Raw genomic sequence first — 18,148 nt, forward strand, 5'->3', positions numbered from 1 at the left:
CTTACAAAGTCACCATATCATCTGCATGAAGCAGCAGCCTTAATTTTGAGGATTTCTATTTGGAGACCTTCTTCAAAAAGTCATCCAGATCGCTAATACAGAGCCCAAATAGAAGCGGTAATAGAAAGCAACCTTGTTTAACACCAAAACAGGTTTCAAAATATTCAGAAATCTCTTTTCGAGTATATTTGAGTTATACCAATAGAAACAATGAAACAAAATTAAACGCCTAATACGCATTGTTTTTCTAAAGCCCTTGATTTTCGAAATATGAATTTTGAAAAACAACAATTTTTACTTACGATTTAAGTTATATCAAAAAAAAATTGAGATGAAAATCAAACATGGCACAACGATGATAGAGAATGCGAAAAAAGTGGGTCTTTAAAGTCCGTCTGTTCGTTTGTCTGTCAGGATGTCTTTCGGTCTGTATAAGGAGTTACAGGCTAAACGGCTGAGCCGATATACTTCAAACTTGGTATGTACAGAGCAGTTTTTGGATCCCGTTCAAAATTAATTTTTTTGGACCAAATATAACGGTATCTGTCATATCGCAATTTTGAAAAAATTTTATTTTCTCAAAAACGGTTTTGATCAAAAAATTCAAATATGAATTAGTTTTGAAACAAGGTACCTACATATATCTTTTAATGATTTTTTTTTTTTCAAAAATCGTTTATAACAGTACCTCCCATAGAACCGTATTTTTAATTTCTGATAATCTCCTAAATTATGTTTTAATAAAAACATTTAAATTGCCCAAATATATTTTGAAAAACATAATTTTCGAAAACAATAATAATTGACACAAAATGGCGTGCCAAATTAGTTTTAAAACTTATTCTTTAAAAAAATATTTAAAAAAAAAATTGTTTTTTAAAAAACGACTCTAACGATTTAAAAATTTTTTTTCTAAAAAGTCGTATTAATAAAAGAAATCAAATTGCATACTTCTTTTGGGGCTCAATTTGTTTTCAGATGCTATTTTTGTACCTTTGAAAAACGACTTTTTTGTATTTTTTTCATATATAAATTTTCTAAGTTTCTATTTTAAAACTCTTAAAGCAAGTTCGTGCGACTCAGTCGTGCATTTTATTTATTGGTATTTTTGAGTTGTTTATTATATTAAGCAATTTTTGAAAGATTGCTTATAGATCAGATTGTTTTACGCACGTCTCAGTATTAAACAGTTTAAACAAAAAATATTCGAAAAATGTACTTCCCAAAAAAATTAGTCAACATATTTAAGCCAAGGCATACAGTTAAAAACATTACACTGTGATAGTTCAAAAAACCGACAGAGGGCTCTCATATCTACTTAATATAATTCGAGTATGCTGAACACGATGGCGGTGCTTAGTTTTTCTGGATTAGGTCAAATAAGAAAGATTTTTGCGTTTGAAATTTTGTTTGCACACGCCAAAACTGAGGGTATAAAACACCATATATTTTCCAATTTTTGATTTTTTATCGATGAAAAATGATGGATAATCTATTTTTTTGGAAGTATTATACGTAAAAGAAGTTATTTGAAAAAAAAATCTTTCGAAAAACTATTTAAATCATTATTTTATGGCAAAAAAACGTCGACTTTTCTTTCACTTTTTCTTACGAATAATACTAATAATAATAATAATACTTTTTTACGAATAATACTTCCGAAAAAATAGATTTTCCATCATTTTTCATCGATAAAAAATAAAAAATTGTAAATATATGGTGTTTTATACGCTCAGTTTTGGCATGTGCAAACAAAATTTCAAACGCAAAAATCTTTCTTATTTGACCTAATCCAGAAAAACTAAGTACGCCATCATGTTCAGCATACTCGAATTATCTTCAGTAGATATGAGAGCCCTCTGTCGGAAAAAAAGTTCCATTTTCGAACACAGTGTATTATCTTATATATAAAAATGAGTTCGTTTAGTGTGTGTGGCCGATAAACTCGCGTTTGGCTGGTCCGATTTTGGTAATTTTTTTTTTGTTTGAAAGGTATTAATATGTAGATGGTTTGTATAAAAAAAAAATAATACCTTTTCTTGCATCTTTACATAGCTGTCAATTTGTACGAGTAAAAAAACACTCTCGCTTTTTAAAAAATTTAACTTAGCTTAATTTGTAAACAAATTTATTAAGACAAACTTTCAAAATAATTATTAGTAAAACAAATAATTTTCAAAATTTACCTACATGTGTACATACGTACAGGTTCGCAGAAATGAACTTAATCATACTTTGTTGTGCCGAAGATTGTCTAATCAATATGCTGTGGATAGGATATGTATGCAAAATATCCTCTGCAGGCTTTATTTCCTTTTAAAAGACGCAATAACACCCACTTCAAAAAGTCATTAAGCCTCACGGTTGTTTTTTCATTCTGAATTTGAATAATAGGTAAGCACTTTCACTTGGAATAAGACACCCACCCTAAATACTATAGTGTGCCCAAGTAGGGGGGTTGCAGGGGGGCAGCATGTCCCCTATACCTTCCTCAAAGTGAAAATACAATTTTGTTGTTTTTCGATCTTATAAAGTGGGTCAATTAAAACTGGGAAAAATAAGAAAAGGTTAGGTATAACACACACGGGTGAAATTGGCATATTAAAAAGGAAATAAAGCCTGCAGGGATAGAAATTAAAGATCTTTTGTTGCCTGGATCGCCGCGCCGGCTGATAGGCATGATATAATGATATAATAGCGCATTTGTTTAAGATGAAGTTAAAATCATTAATGGATTTTATCATTAAACATAAAGGTTTAGTGAAAGTACAATGCTGGATGTACTCAGTAGAGTGGATTTACTGCATGCCCGCATTTTGATTTGGCTGCAGAAAAGTCTCCAAAACAATGTAGCTAAAACAACTTATATCTTGAGTTCCATAGATCGCATCGTCAAGGTTGGTGTCTTCAGGCTTAGGGGAAATGACAGAACATCAGTGTTTGTATTCAGAATGTGAATTTGTGTTAATTTAGCCTACTCACATTAATTGGAAAATTCGCGATATCTAATCTCCCAAAATCCATATAAGGCTGCGACTAAAAGCTGCCAGACTTTTGATTTCGTTATAAGGCTATAAATCTGCATACTCACATTTTGGTTATCACTCTATTCCCAAAATTTGCTGTAGGCTCTTAGACTAATAGTAATTCCCCGTGTGGTTGATGCAAAATGTTCGAAACGTTATCCAAGAGCTTTGATATCAGAAAAAGTTACTGGAACTGATGGATACCCTTTACATCATAGGCGTTCCACTCAAGAAAATGAGAAATCAATGATCGTGAAAGTGAAAAATGTGAATATTGAAGTTGTGCCATATTCACCGATATTATACAAGGCATTCAAAGCCAACATAAATTCGAGTATTGTAATTCTGTGAAGTCCATCAAATACATATGCAAATATGTGATAAAGGGCGCGATATAGCTTGTGTTGCATTAGAATCTTTTGAAAGGAATAACGAAATCACTATGTATCAAATAGAACGCTACATAAGCAGAAACGAAGCAGTTTGGCGAATTTTTTCGTTTCAAATACTTGAAATTTATCCAGCGCAGCGGTTCTTCATTGAGCAGTGCATTTGGAGAATGTATATTTTACATCTGAAGATTCTGCTTCAAGACTCAAGCACAGCGGAACCACCGCATGTAATTTTAACCGCATTTTTTTCGTTATGCAAGAAATGTTGTATATCAAAAAGCATTAGGTTCTATAAATTGGTTTCAAATTATTTTCAAAAAAGTTCAATTTTTACAAAAGTGCACTCAGCGAAGCGGGTGGGGGTTAGCTAGTCTTATATATAAAAATGAGTTCGTTAAGTGTGTGTGGCCGATAAACTCGAGTTTGGCTGGTCCGATTTTGGTAATTTTTTTTTTGTTTGAAAGGTATTAATATGTAGATGGTTTGTATCAAAAAAAATAATACCTTTTCTTCCATCTTTACATTGCTGTTAATTTGTACGAGTGAAGAAACACTCTCGATTTCTTAAAATTCTAACTTAGCTTAATTTGTTAATAAATTAATTAAGACAGGCTTCAAAATAATTATTAATTATTATCGTTTAAATCCTGACTTTAGCATTATTGTTAAGATAACATTACTCAGGATCAGCAAAAGCGTCGTCATTTAATCCACATTTGCAATACACACATTCTGATACTCGGTCTTATTTTTACAAAAAATATTGGAACAATGTTCGTGTTTAAATAAAAAAGTATAGTGGAAATGGGGTTCAAGACCGCCTATGGGGTCTGCCAGACGTCCCGATTAACAAAATGTCCCGATATTGTCCCGACATTCTGTTTTTTAATCTGTCTTTGTTTGAAATCGTTCGGCAAGAAAAAAATGTGACTGCGTAATGAATCACTATTGATGTGCAGCAATTTCAATTGATTTCGAGCAATCATATTCATCAAACATTTTGATCTTTTTTTTAAACCGTTAAAACAGAAATACAATGTTGAAATGTCAATGAAAAGTAAGTTTTTGAAACCTCAGATATAACACATTCATAATGGCTTTACCCTTGAAATTGATGAAAATGATTTTTGTTCTCTCTCGAAAACATTTAGCTGAGGTGACATTTTCTTCCTAAAAACATTTGCTACGTGTTGTTTCCCTTTTGGTGAAAATATATTACCACTTTTATTATTACATGTGTATAAATGAATAGTAAAACTACCGGCCCAAATTTACAAACATGTTTTTGAGATATTTTGTGGCGTCTTGATGTTTGTAAGCACTATAACTTTCGTTAGAGTTCAGACAATTGAAATCTGGTAAATGCCAAAAGCTTAGAATTTCCAAAATGAAAAACTTCCAGCTTTAGATAAAAAGCTGTTAGCAGGGAATTTTTACCATCCGAAAAAATGTATTAAATAAGTTTGTTTGGTGTCCCGATTTGTCCCGACTTTTAAAACCTGTTGTCCCGACATTAATATTATTTTATCTGGCGGCCCTAGGGCAAGACCATTTTTGTACTACGTTGTATGAAAAAAAGTAAAATTGGCAACACTTGCAATATAAAATACGTGCCTTTTAGTATAAACGAACACGTCTGTAAGTTTTACCAAGCTCAGTTAAGGCGCCGAAGAATTATGGTAAATTTTGTGATTTTTCATCAAATTGTTCATGTGTCATGTCAGTTGTATATATGTATATATACTCTACTACATTCGACCCCAGTACATCAGATATGATATGACTGGGGCAAGACTGCCCATGAGCGCAATTGTTAACATATTTTCACACAGGTTAAATTTTTTTTATAAATGAATCATTATTTTCAAAACATAATAAGTCCATGATTTAAAATTTTGCAGGAGAAGAAAAAAACGTTCTATTTTCTTTTGATGTGTGTAGCAAAATTTATAAAAAATATATTTTGTAGAACTTTTGCCTAGGTACAAAATACCGTTTCGTTTTTAATTTTTGGAGCGATAGTTCAAAAGATAAAAAAAAAAAACGCTTTTGGACTTATCATACTTTGAAAATATACGGATGTGAAATTACTTTTAAAATGGGTACACAATTTTGCTTTCATCTCCAGTCTATCACAAAATAGTATTTGAGATTAAAAAATAATGTATAATGTTCGGAGTGCTTCTTTAACTTTAAAGAAGCTTTAAACTTAAGATTTTCAGCCAGTAGCTTAATATAGCATTTACACATAAAAAGCTGTTGTTTATTTTCAAAAGATGATAAGTCCGGGACTTATCCTGTTTTTGATACTAAAAAAATATTTCGCTTAGCTGTAAGATCGGATATAGATGGAGTAGATACTACATTATTTTGAAGATAGACGTGGTTATCCCTAGAGTAACAATTTAGTCAAAAAAAAAACGAATTTTGAAAAAAAGTGGACTTATCATGTTTTGAAAATAAATGATTCAAATGCACTCAGCGAAGCGGGTGGGGTTAGCTAGTTGAATAATAAAAGAGAAATGTAGAGAATAAAGAGTCTAACAATTTTCAAATATATGTACGAGTAATTTCATTCATTAATGAAAATATAATACATCATTATAACCTCTTAAAATAATTTTATAATAAGTTAACCATGAGTATGGTGCTGTTGAAAATGCACATGAACTTTGCAGGTGGAAGGTAACCTTTCCATTTTATAATATCAAAGTAAAATTCTAAGTAAGATGTACCATTACAACTACCATTTACCACAAATAAAACACTTCATTTAATCTTACATCCTTTAAAAAGAAAGTTCATAGCCTTCACGCATTCAACATTCATGCAGCTAATAATTAAATAAAATACATGTTTGAGTTGCATGAACTTGCACTTAAATCAAATTTTTCAGCGTTTAAACACCAAAAATATTCAATTTTGTTCCAAATATCTCCTGAATTTTTTTAATACCAAAGTTTAAAAAAATACCTAAAATGGGATACAATACCTTCATTTTGAGGTTTATTCGGTCAAATAGATCGGCAGTATACAGAACTGCAAAAACTTGTATTATTTGTATTTTCATTTTTTTTTTTAAAGAAAAACTAATTAAAAAAAATAAATTGCACGACTGGGGTCGCACGTACTTGCTCTTATGCTTAAAGTAACTATAATGTTAAAGCTTTTTATTCAAGAAATTTAAAATTCGATATTTTGAAGAAATTTCATAAGTAGTATAAAAAAATTAAATCTGTTTTTATAATTAATAAAACTCCGTTTTAAAATATCTTAAAAAAAAAAACAAATATGCCATTTTATTTCTCGTATAAAAAGGTATTTTTAGAAAAAAAATTTTGAAAATTGTAGGAGCCGTTTTTTAAAAAAATAATTTTTTATATATAAAATTTTTTTAACATTTTTCAAAAAAAAAGTTGGTATGCCATTTTGAAGAAATAATTAATTTACACATAAAAACTAAATTTCAAAATTTTTCATTGATCCGTTTTCAAAAAATTGATTTTTCAAAAAAAAATTTTGAAATATTTTTTAAAAAACCAAAAATGCGTTTTTTTAAAATTTTCTAAAATTTTAATATTATCTTTACTTACACACTTTTGTATAAAAATTTTCATTTAAATCGGGTTAATTTTGTACGAGATATTTAGAAACGAAAAAAACCGTTCTATGACAGGTACCGTTAATAACGGTACAAAACATATTTTTTTTATTTAAAAAGTTGGCCCTTATGTGTAGTATTACACACAAAAATTTTAATCAAAATCGTTAGAGCCGTTTTTGAAAAAAATTAACTTTTCTATTTCCGTTATATGGCAGGTACCGTTAGTTTTGGTCATAAAAAAAAAATTTCAATTTCCCCTCTAGGGAATCACCAAAAACTGCTAACTACCAAGTTTGAAGAAAATCACTTCACTCGTTTAGGCTGCAGCTCCAGATAGAGACAGACGGACAGACAGACAGACAGACAGACAGACAGACAGAATTGCCGGACCCACTTTTTTGGCATTCTCCATCATCGTAATGTCATGTAAAATTGTTATCTCGAGTTCGACTTTTTTTACGAATCCTAAACTTGCCCTATAGTACCTATATCGCAAGTAAAAAATACGTATACACCTAGGTGACCCATTTCGATAGCATTTTGTTCATTAGGCTATATCTTGACCAATTCATTTTCGATTTTTAAGATTGAGGTATGCAATGAAAGGGAAAATAGCAACCAACCAATATTTGAAAATTATTAGATTGTTTGCATTATTGACATATAATTTTGCAAAACGAAACAGTTTAAATATAATTTCCATTATGCGTTCATGAACAAATCTATGTTTGATTTTTTTGCAAAAACAAGATTCGCCATTAGACAAAAAATACAAAAAACAACCTAAATATCAAGGTTGTCCTATCCTATACACAAAAAAAAAAAAACACACAGTCTATATCTATCTGTCATCGTTGTCGTCGTCGTCATTGCCATTGAATTCAAAGAGACAGCAACAACATGATAAACAAGCAAAAAGAAAAGAAAAAAAAAAAAGTAACAACTCGAAACTGTTTGCACCAATTATAGCGACAGGCAGTGCGTCATCAGTGGCAACAAAAACATCCTCCATGATGATGACGATGATGAAGAACCCATCCCCTGTGCTCTCTGTGAATGAACATCATCCCTACAGCCATCGTCCTGAATTATAATCAAGGCTTTTGCAGCATCATCATCATCATCATCGTTATTATAATACTATACTACATTCACCCTCCCACTTACACTACACTATGAAGCGCCCGTTCCCTTCGGCAACACAAGAAACTTCTTAAAAGGTGTGGCATAAACTGTACAAGTGGAGAGGGGGTGGAAGAGACAAGAGGGGGCAATAATGTTGGATGCCACCATTGTTGCTGCTAGCTGTCAATAACAGAAAAGCTCATTCACTCACGCACTCTTCCTCCACTTGCCTTCGGCTGCCTTCCCCGCACTTATAAATGTTGGAGTATATAGGATTTTGGCCATGAAGTGTTTGAAAGCCGATTAAATTTCATCTCCAAACTATATAGTCTGAGTCTGAGTTATCTCATGGATTTAATAAAGATTCCTTTGCTTGGAGCAGAATAAATTTCTCAAAAATACATAATCTACTATATTTTGTTCAAGACGAAATTCTTGCGTAGGGCGGCGGTGGACGGGCAAGTCCTGGTGAGGACGACACTGACTACGAGGACGATCTGATGAGGACCGATGCGATGATGTGATGATGAAAAAAGCGAAAGAACATACGCATACCAACAAAGTGCCTGGTATACATAATAAAAATTAAAGAGAATCTGAATTCTTAATATTGTGCGCATCCTTGCAGTTGTCAGATAAGGAATTCGATTCTTAAGAATTTACTAGAAGAATAAAAAAAAAAAAAAAAAACAACAAAAACAAAATATTCAAAAGTGTCTGAAGGCAAATTCCAAATGCCTTGATAATAAATTAATTTTTTTTTTTTTATTAATTTTCTTCTTCTTATTTTTTTTTTTGGGACAGCAGCATTAAGTGCTTTTTTGGATAAGACAGCAAGAAATTTTAATTAAACCATTTTCCTGGATATATGATTATAGCAAGTGAAAAACTTTTGGATAATCACACGAAATTTTGTTAGTAGTAAGCAGGAAGGTGTAGACTGTAGAGTGCAGTGTCGATTAGAGTATTGGATCAAATGCATGCAAGATTATAACAAAAAAATAGAAAATTTTGTTTAAATTCAGACATTTTTTGATCAAAACCAAAAAGTTTGTTATAAAGCAAAAACATTAAGCTTGACAGTTTAAAGCTGTTGTTGGATTTGATCGGCTGAATTAAGAAGATACCGATAAATAACACAGCCACAACAAAAACAAAAAAAAATAATAAAAGGTTCTGACCTGGAGTTGCGACTATGTTAATCATATTATAGTTTTTGGATCGCTGAATCCAGATTCGAAGTCAATTTTGCCAAATTTGTCACATCAGGTTTTCGAGACATCCTCAAAAAAATGTCAAAACAAAAAAAAAAAAAACAAAAGTTCTTATCTGGGGGTGCGAATATATTAGTCGTATGTTTTTTGGATCGCTTAAACCGAGTCCGAAGTCTATTTTGCCGTATCACGTCAGGTTTTTGAAATATCCTTAAAAAAATATCAAAACAAAAAAAAAGTTCTTATCTGACATTTTTTGAGGATATCTAAAAAACCTGACGTGATACGGCAAAATAGACTTCGGACTCGGTTTAAGAGATCCAAAAAACATTCGAATAATATATTCGCACCTCCAGATAAGAACTTTTGTTTTTTTGGTTTTGACATTTTTTTGAGGATATCTCGAAAACCTGACGTGATAGGGCAAAATTGACTTCGAATCTTGATTCAGCGATCCAAAAACTATATGATTAACATAGTCGCAACCCCAGGTCAGAACTTTTGATTTTTTTTGTGTGGCTGTCCCTACTAACAATTTTGCTTCTATAATGCTTTACAGAAGCAACAATTGCATCTGTAAAGCTTTATAGAACCAAAATTGTTTGACGGGGTGTAATGGTTTTGAAATTCATGCAAATTAAAATACACAGAGGAAAGTCTTGTGTTCCACATTCTTGCTGTACTGTAAAAGATATAATCTCTGTAGCTTTGTAGGACGACATGTTCAAAGTTAAGATAAAGGATTAAGTAAAGAATATTTATGCAATTATCTCTTTGCAATTTGCTAATTTACTTGGAAAGCTGGTGATGTGAAAACATTTTTTTTTTTTTTTTTTTTAAAAGAGCCAAGATCTCCTATGTTGATATTATGCTGGCACTAAAAGCACTTAGATATTAAAGTGTGCCAAGCTCTTAAGTTTGATTTTAAATTTGTATCAATTGAATTTTGACTGTTGAATTGGCAAGTTTTCAAATAACTTAAAAAATGGGTTACTAAATGAAAAATTGCCAAAAAAAAAAACAAACAAAATTTAATACCCAATATCTATTTTTAAAATATTTTTTTTGCATAAGTTTCTGCCAAGCTTCAAGATTCTACGATAGAAAGAAGTGCTCAATAATATTTGACGATAATTAATTGAAAAAAGATTGATACCCTGTCCACTGGATTAAATGTCTCAAAATTTAAATGTTTTCTTTTGTATAAATTACCACCTCTACCTTTTTATCAAGTTTCAAGATTCTATACGATAATCAGAAAGGCTACACATATCGTTGCCGCTGCCGGCTTCAAAGGGGTTAGGTCAGAAAATCCACTTTTCAAGCTTTGATCCGATAAGAATAAGCTCTATACTCTCCTTCATTCGGTATCAAAAACATAATTTCGTAAAAATAAACGGATCAATGTTCAAAAACTCATTGTTTTTCAAACATTTCTTAAAATTCAATCGCATTTTCTGGCAAACTATATTATATTCATGAATTAACCCCATTATATCCGATGGTAAAGAAATAATATACTATACATATAATGAAAATTCAGCGATAATGTCCGATAGCCACGCCCCCTTAATTGAAAATCTCAAATTTTCGATCTTTTCTTACATATACACCACTAACCCCATCACCTCGCCAAGTTTTACCAAGTTTCTAAGTTAAGGGGAAGTTCTTCATAATTTACGTTTTTTTTTTGATTTTTGAAGCTCTATATGTCTCAGAAACTACTCCTCCTAAGTAGATGAAATTTGTGAAGACTTTGTATTTGACTAGATCAAAAATTTCAGAAATTTCGGCCATTTTTGGTATAGAAGTTAGAGGGGGTTTGAAAATGACCTGAGTTATAACCTGGGCACTACCATGCCACTTGATTAAAAAAAATAATATTTTTTTTAAATTTTATTTTCTTTTTTTGACATTTTGAAATTAAGGCTACTTTCACATTTTTGTAAAAAAAATTTCAGTGGAATCGGTTACGTGACTTACCGAGTACTAGAAAGTTAGACATCATTTCGAAAGTAGGATGTTCTACGTCACAGAGCCGTTTTTTTTGTAAAGAAACATTTTTCTGTTTCGGTCATTTGGCAAGATTTTTTAATTTTGGCCCCAAAAAAACATGAAGTCTTAAAGAAATTTTAAATAACTTCATCCTTTTTAACCAGTGGAAATATGTACCTATAGATACAAAATAATTATTTTGAGCCTTCTGTGAGAACAGGAAGACAAAAAATGACCAAAACAGAATAAGATTTTCCGAGCCACATAAATATTGTATGATAAGAGGTAAGAAAAAAAAGTAGAAGAGACGCCACTTTGGAGGGCAACGCAACCACAACCATAGAAAAGCGTTTTCCACAAGCAGAAATAGTGTTTTTTTGAAGTTATACTTCTTATGGGAGGGTGAGTATGAAAATTTACTTTTTGACAAGAATGTCAAAGGGATTATGACGCGATCACCCTGGGTAGCAGGGCTGTCGTTTCACCTTTAGAGTAGGCAGTACTTTAGTATTTAAAAATGTTCGCCGCAGTACGGCAAACATAAAACACACAACACGTTGCAAGTTACATGTTTCATGTGGCAAGTTGCATGTGGCAAGTTGTATGTGGCAAGTTGCGTGTGGCAAGTTGCATGTGGCAAGCTGCATGTGGCAAGTTGCATGTGGCAAGTTGCATGTGGCAAGTTGCGTGTGGCAAGTTGCATGTGGCAAGCTGCATGTGGCAAGTTGCATGTGGCAAGTTGCATGTGGTAATTTCCATGTGGCAAGTTGCAAGGGTTGCAAAAAGCTCACATTTCAGCTCAGCTCAAATTTGAGCTAGGTACCATAGCTTAGCTCATTTGAGCTGAGCTGAAAGTGAGCGCCCCAACTTCCAACGCCTATATCTCGGAATTTTGAAGAAAATGAAAAAAAAATTTTTAGATGCCAAAAGGTAGCGGGGACTCTAACCTACATTTGGGTACAACTCCCATCCCTGTAGGTCCACGCGTTCTCAAACCGGGAGAATTTAAAAGTAAAAAAAAAATAGGCACGATTCTGAAAAAATAGGCATGATGTGGCGGTTTAACATGGAAGGCGATTTTTTAAAAATCTGACAATGTGCAAAGCGTAGGCCCATGACACAAGCTATCATTTGGCATCACTCCCAAAAATTGCTCTCAAGCGGTTTAGCTTCCAGGAGCGTTCAAAGATTCGGGGATTTTTCGAAAAAAAAATTTACCCCAACTTTCAAACGGGATTTTCTCGGAATTTTGAAAAAAGTCGAAAAACCGGATTGTACCGAAATTTTTTTTATGATAAAAAAAGAAATATTTTACTAAAAAAATAGACATATATTTACTATTAAAAAAACCAAGAGAAAAGATCACGAAAAATTATCTGTTTTATTTATAAAAATATCCATGTGTTAAAATAATTCCATTAATAACTAGAACCAAACATCTTAAGCTATGGTGTTTTATAAAAGTTTAAAATATCTTCATATTTCATTATACTTTCCAAATAAAAATCAATGTATCCTCTCACCCATCACAGCTATAAGATCACTTTACCTTAGCTCACCCAACAGCTCAGCTCAGCTCAACCATCAGCTCAGCTCACTTTCAGCTCAAATGAGCTGAGCTATGGTACATAGCTCAAAAGTGAGCTAGCTCAAAATTTAAGCTGAGCTGTGAGCTGAGCTCAGCTCACTTTTGAGCTTTGTAGCAACCCTGCAAGTTCCATATTACAACATAAGTAAATTTCACAGAATAAATTGAAAACTACATGGACGCAAGGAGGATGAAAGAATTAATTTATTGTTCACTTGATAAAAATGTAAAAAAACGAAGTGTGGATTAATTAATTTAATAATAGAAATTAAAAATATCAAATGAAATTCATTTACATATACTGAATGAGAAGTATAACTTCAGTCGCGTGTACATGTGTACACACACTCTTTTTTTTTATTGTGTGAAAGTTAAAAGACGCTAAGTTCTGGAATTGTTGTTTTGATAGAGGAAAGTAAAGTCTATATCCGGGGTGTGACTCTGGCAAAATATACATAGTGCGAGCTGAAGGGTGATCAAATGGGTTAAGCTATTTCTTAATGCAAATCTTTAGACAACTTTAAGGAGAACAACTACGGCGACCACATTGTGTTCATGAGTCATGACTGACAGTGTTACAAAATAATGTCAGGATTTGTAGTGGAACTCGGAAATTAATGTTACAAGATCTTTTTTTTGTAATTTAACTCGCAGTTAAAAATACTGGGTTGCATCAGTTAATACGTAATTGGAACAAAATCTATTCTACCAATTTCTACCTTAAACGACATTTCAATACATTCATTTATACTAAAAAAAAAAGTCAAAATATATTCTTTCATAAACTCTTCTCCTGTATCTTCACTTTAAACCATCACGTTCCATGTCTTTCTTATAAGCAAAATTAACTTCAGTAACAAGTATAAATTATCTGAATAGGTTTAAATCACTGAACTAAGCAGCTGCCTTTCCCTTAAAAACCATCAGCGACTTCCACATCGTTAGAAAAAAAATAAAACAAATTAAACCATAGATAACCGAATTATACACAACGATTGGGTGTGCCTGATGTGCATCAACCTCTTAAGCAATTTCCTTACTTTATTGGCTTGACTTGATAAAGTCAGAGCAAAAAGAGAGACAGTCGAAGCAGAAGCCAAATTGTGAGCATAAATCCAGGAAACTCAATCACCGCACCCACCATCACCACCGCCACCCTTTCCATCCCCTCCCTCCCTCCCTCCCTCCACCAACTCTATAACACCGTCATGGCATCATAAAAATCTAAATTCAATCTGGGAAAATGTATGACGGTACGTAGTCGTTTCCCAATACTTCCGCAATTTCCAGAAGATTGCACCAGTGTGCATTTGAAGCAAAATTGCAAAATGTACTCAAGTTCTCAATATGAACCTCTATATACCTTCTTTATAGAGGAGCATCAGCAACAGCAGTAGTAGTATCCGTACTCTTGCTTCTTTTGCGATACATAAAGACGAGAGACTTTGAGAAAATGGTTTTCGATTTTATACCCTCGGGGAATTTTGGAATCATTATGGAAGTGGGGTTTGGTTTTTTAGGAGTGGTGAGTGGGTGCAAGGCAGCGATAGAGGTATTCAAAAAGCATCACTGGCAAGAGATAGATGTACGAAAAGTTCAAATTAAAACTGATTCTCAAAATTGGATTTAATTAAGTGACACAACATTGGTTGTTGATTAAATAAAAATATGGTATCGTGTCATATTACTCTAAGGGGAATTTTGGAGTGAAATTTCAAAACAAGTATCTAATTGACTAGCTGTGGGGTTTATAGTTTAAACGTAGTTTTGATTTGAATTAACCGATTGAATGGAACATTAACAGTTCTCAGAATATGCATGTCTATTTCAAATAATTTTGAATTATAACATTCTAGAACTAAAATGATCAAATTTTGACATTTTCTCTCTTAGCTGAAAATGATTAAGTACTCACAGTCGGGATCTCTCGGGCCATCTGGAACGATATTTTTTGCTGAAGCTGAAGTTATATAGTAAGAGATCCTTCAATATGTTATTTATTTTCAAAAGAAGTGGGAGATCTGGAGATTTCATTAATTGAGATTTCATAAATGAGTAAAAAAAAGTAGAAACCAGGGGTCGAATTACGGCACACGATTACGATCATACGTTAACGTTTTGACTATTTCTGTCTCTATTTAATTATTAGAAAACGATAGGGACACATAGCAACCATTCGTTAACGAACGTATGCCGTAATTCGACCCCAGAATATGAATAGAATTTAAAGAGATCTTTTCTTTTGTTTTCTTTTTACTCGATGAATTTGGAGAAATTACAAAAAAATCCATATCTCTCCCTTGGATTTTTTCGAAAGGCAAAAAGAAAAAAAAAATAATTTGTAATTTGTTTACCTAAATGTAGAGGAACCAAAAATTCAAGAATATTTTGGTTTGCAGTTATGAATAGAGCTTAAAAGAGATCTTGAGGTCTCTTTTGATTTAGAGAAAAAAAAATTCACTTGTCCGGGTCCTCTACAGCTCAACTTACGCTTTCTAAAACAGTCTGGGATTATTAAGAAGATCACAGGCATTTAGTGCTTAAAAAAAATCATGTGTGCTATTCACACGTGGTTGAAGTGAAACCTTAAAAATCATTTAAAAAAAAATCCAACAAATATAACTTTTTTTTATTCCATCACTTTTTTTACATGACAACCTACAATAAATTTTATACCATCTGAAAGCTTATTGTTTTTGGTCAAAATATTTATATTGACCATGTCTATGCAACATCTAGAATTTTTTTAACCCAATTAGTTTTCATACAAAAAAGCAAAACAATCAATCTCTTTTCTCTTCTAAGGCCATTAAATCCATTTTTTAAAAGACAACCTATAATAAATTTTATATCATTATTATTTCACCTTTTATATGACCCTTCAATCATTATTTTTACCATGCCTACAAAAAAAGTAAGAATTTTTTAAAGCCAACCATGTCGAAATTTGTCTTTAGCTCAGAGCAAATACAATTTTTTTTACGAATGACAATACTTTGTATCAACTATAATATGTACCTAACTGCAGTCGATTCTTAATCCCACTAAAGCAAATGGTCATTAGAACTGTGTCGAAGCGAAAAACTTTACAATATCCTTTTTAAGTATTTTTTAGGAGAGGAATTAGTAGTTAAAAGTTTAAAATTCCGCGGCATCTTTAGTTTAAATTGCTTTAAAGAGTGATAAGTTGGTTGATATAAATTGCGAGCGTTAGCGATCAAGAACATTTTTTTGAAGAAACAAATTTTAACCATTGTTAGGCTTTATACAAAAAATTATTTCGTACAATTTTATATATAAAACATTGAAAAATGGACTTTTTTTCGCACTGAAATTTTGTAGCAGAAAATTGATAGGTATATTCTATCTATTGAGTTCTAAATGAAATTGACAATACTTAAAAACAAAAAAAATTTAATAATATAAGTTATTTGACATGAGCTAATTATACTTCACTTTGAAATTTAACAATAAACTGAAATTGTTTAATTTGAAACAAAAAAATAACGAAATGTTGTACATGTTGTACTACACTTTGAATAAATGGATACATTTATTTTCGCTTATATACCTACAGGATTTAAGCTTAACATAGAACAAAAGTGGGTAACAATAGGTCTGTTTAATGAAAAAAAATCTAGGACAGAACAAAACAGAGCAGCACAAGTTTGTAAATACTGTCAGAACAAGAAAGAACAGAAAAGTTCAACTTCGTATTTAGCAAGATTGACATGTTGTTTATATCAGTTGCAAAATTTGTAATTCAAAATAATTTCTTGAAATGATTTTTTACTAAAATAAATGATTTACTAGCACTTTTAACATTCCCGTTATCTTTTTTTTTTGTTATTTTTCAAAATCGTTAAGAAATTCGCTTTTAAAAATCTTATTTTCTCTTATTTCATCAAACAAACAGCTGTCAATTGACACTTTTAACTCACTTGCTCTACCCCAACAGTAGGAGCAAAAAAACTTGAACTTTTCTGTGCTGAAAAACTTCATGGAACATAAAATGACAGAATATAGAACAAGTTGGAGTGTGCTTTTTTTCATGAAACACAAAAACTTGTACTTTTTGGATATTTTCTGTACTTTTCTGTGCGAATCAGATTCATTAAACAGACCTAATAGTTGTGTTCACCGAGGATTTTTCTAAATCAGAACAGAATAGGACAGCACAGTTTCATGAGAAACGTCAGAACAAGTTAGAACAGTCATTCAAACATCAGTTGTCAAAATAAAAAAAAAAAAAAACAAATTGTAAATTATATGAATTTTTTGTTTATCGGTTTTGGTTTTTTTTTTTTTCTATTTTTTTGTGTTTTTACTGCGAAAAAAATAATTAAAAATTGTTTTTATTTATAAAAACCACGAGTACCCGAGAATAATTCGCACAATTAAATCAAAACAAAAAGAAAAAAATGACAGCTTTGCTTTTGACACTTCTCACGAGTCTGTTCTAACCTGATCTGACTCAAAAGCAAGAACAGAAAATCCTGTTCTAAACTGTTCTAGATTTGTCAATGAACAGCAAACTAGAACAGTTCAGCACAGAAAAAATCTCAATGAACAGCAAAAAGCTGTACTTTTCTGCCTAGAACAGTCCAGCACAGCGTCAGTGAACACAACTAATAACAAGCAACTGAAGATATCTCGGACAGCAGAAAAGATGTCAGAAAGATTTAAATAGATTTAACGGTAATATTTCAAAAACGAGATGTGATCGAATAAGTCTGTCTTTGGATTCGAGTTCGGCACACCGAAACCCTTTGAAAAATTATAGTTAAAGACTCGCCAACAAAAACCTTGCATAAATACTTGTGGTATTCAAAGGTTCTTAAAGAGCAATTTAAGGTGTTAACATGGTGCTTAAGAAAATGGGCACAGAGGCAAAAACTCATTTTTTGGAAAATCCCTTACCAAACGTTTTAATGGACCAAAATTTTTTTGTTTTCCTTTATAAAAACTTCATCGACAGCTTCTTTACAAAATTGGTAGAGACTTTAAAGAAGATTTTCAGGTAGTTAATCAAATCACTAAAATACAAAAACAAACCATTTAGTGCCACACGTATTAGACTTGTTCTTGTTAATAACACTGGTCAACAAAATTTAACTTTTTTTTGCCACAAGAACTAAAATATACTTTTCTAGTAGTTTTCGGGGTGCTGAATCCGAATCTGAAGTCAGAAAAATTTGATTGGC

General features: G+C 31.8%; 1 protein-coding gene across 1 annotated transcript in view; it reads right to left on the reverse strand.

Annotated features, from left to right (window-relative positions):
• Positions 1-18,148, reverse strand: part of LOC129916516 (alpha-2C adrenergic receptor) — a 297,933-nt gene that overhangs the window by 56,102 nt on the left and 223,683 nt on the right. The window lies entirely within an intron of this gene.

Source organism: Episyrphus balteatus, chromosome 3 (assembly GCF_945859705.1).
Source record: "Episyrphus balteatus chromosome 3, idEpiBalt1.1, whole genome shotgun sequence".
NCBI classification, from domain to species: Eukaryota; Metazoa; Arthropoda; class Insecta; order Diptera; family Syrphidae; genus Episyrphus; species Episyrphus balteatus.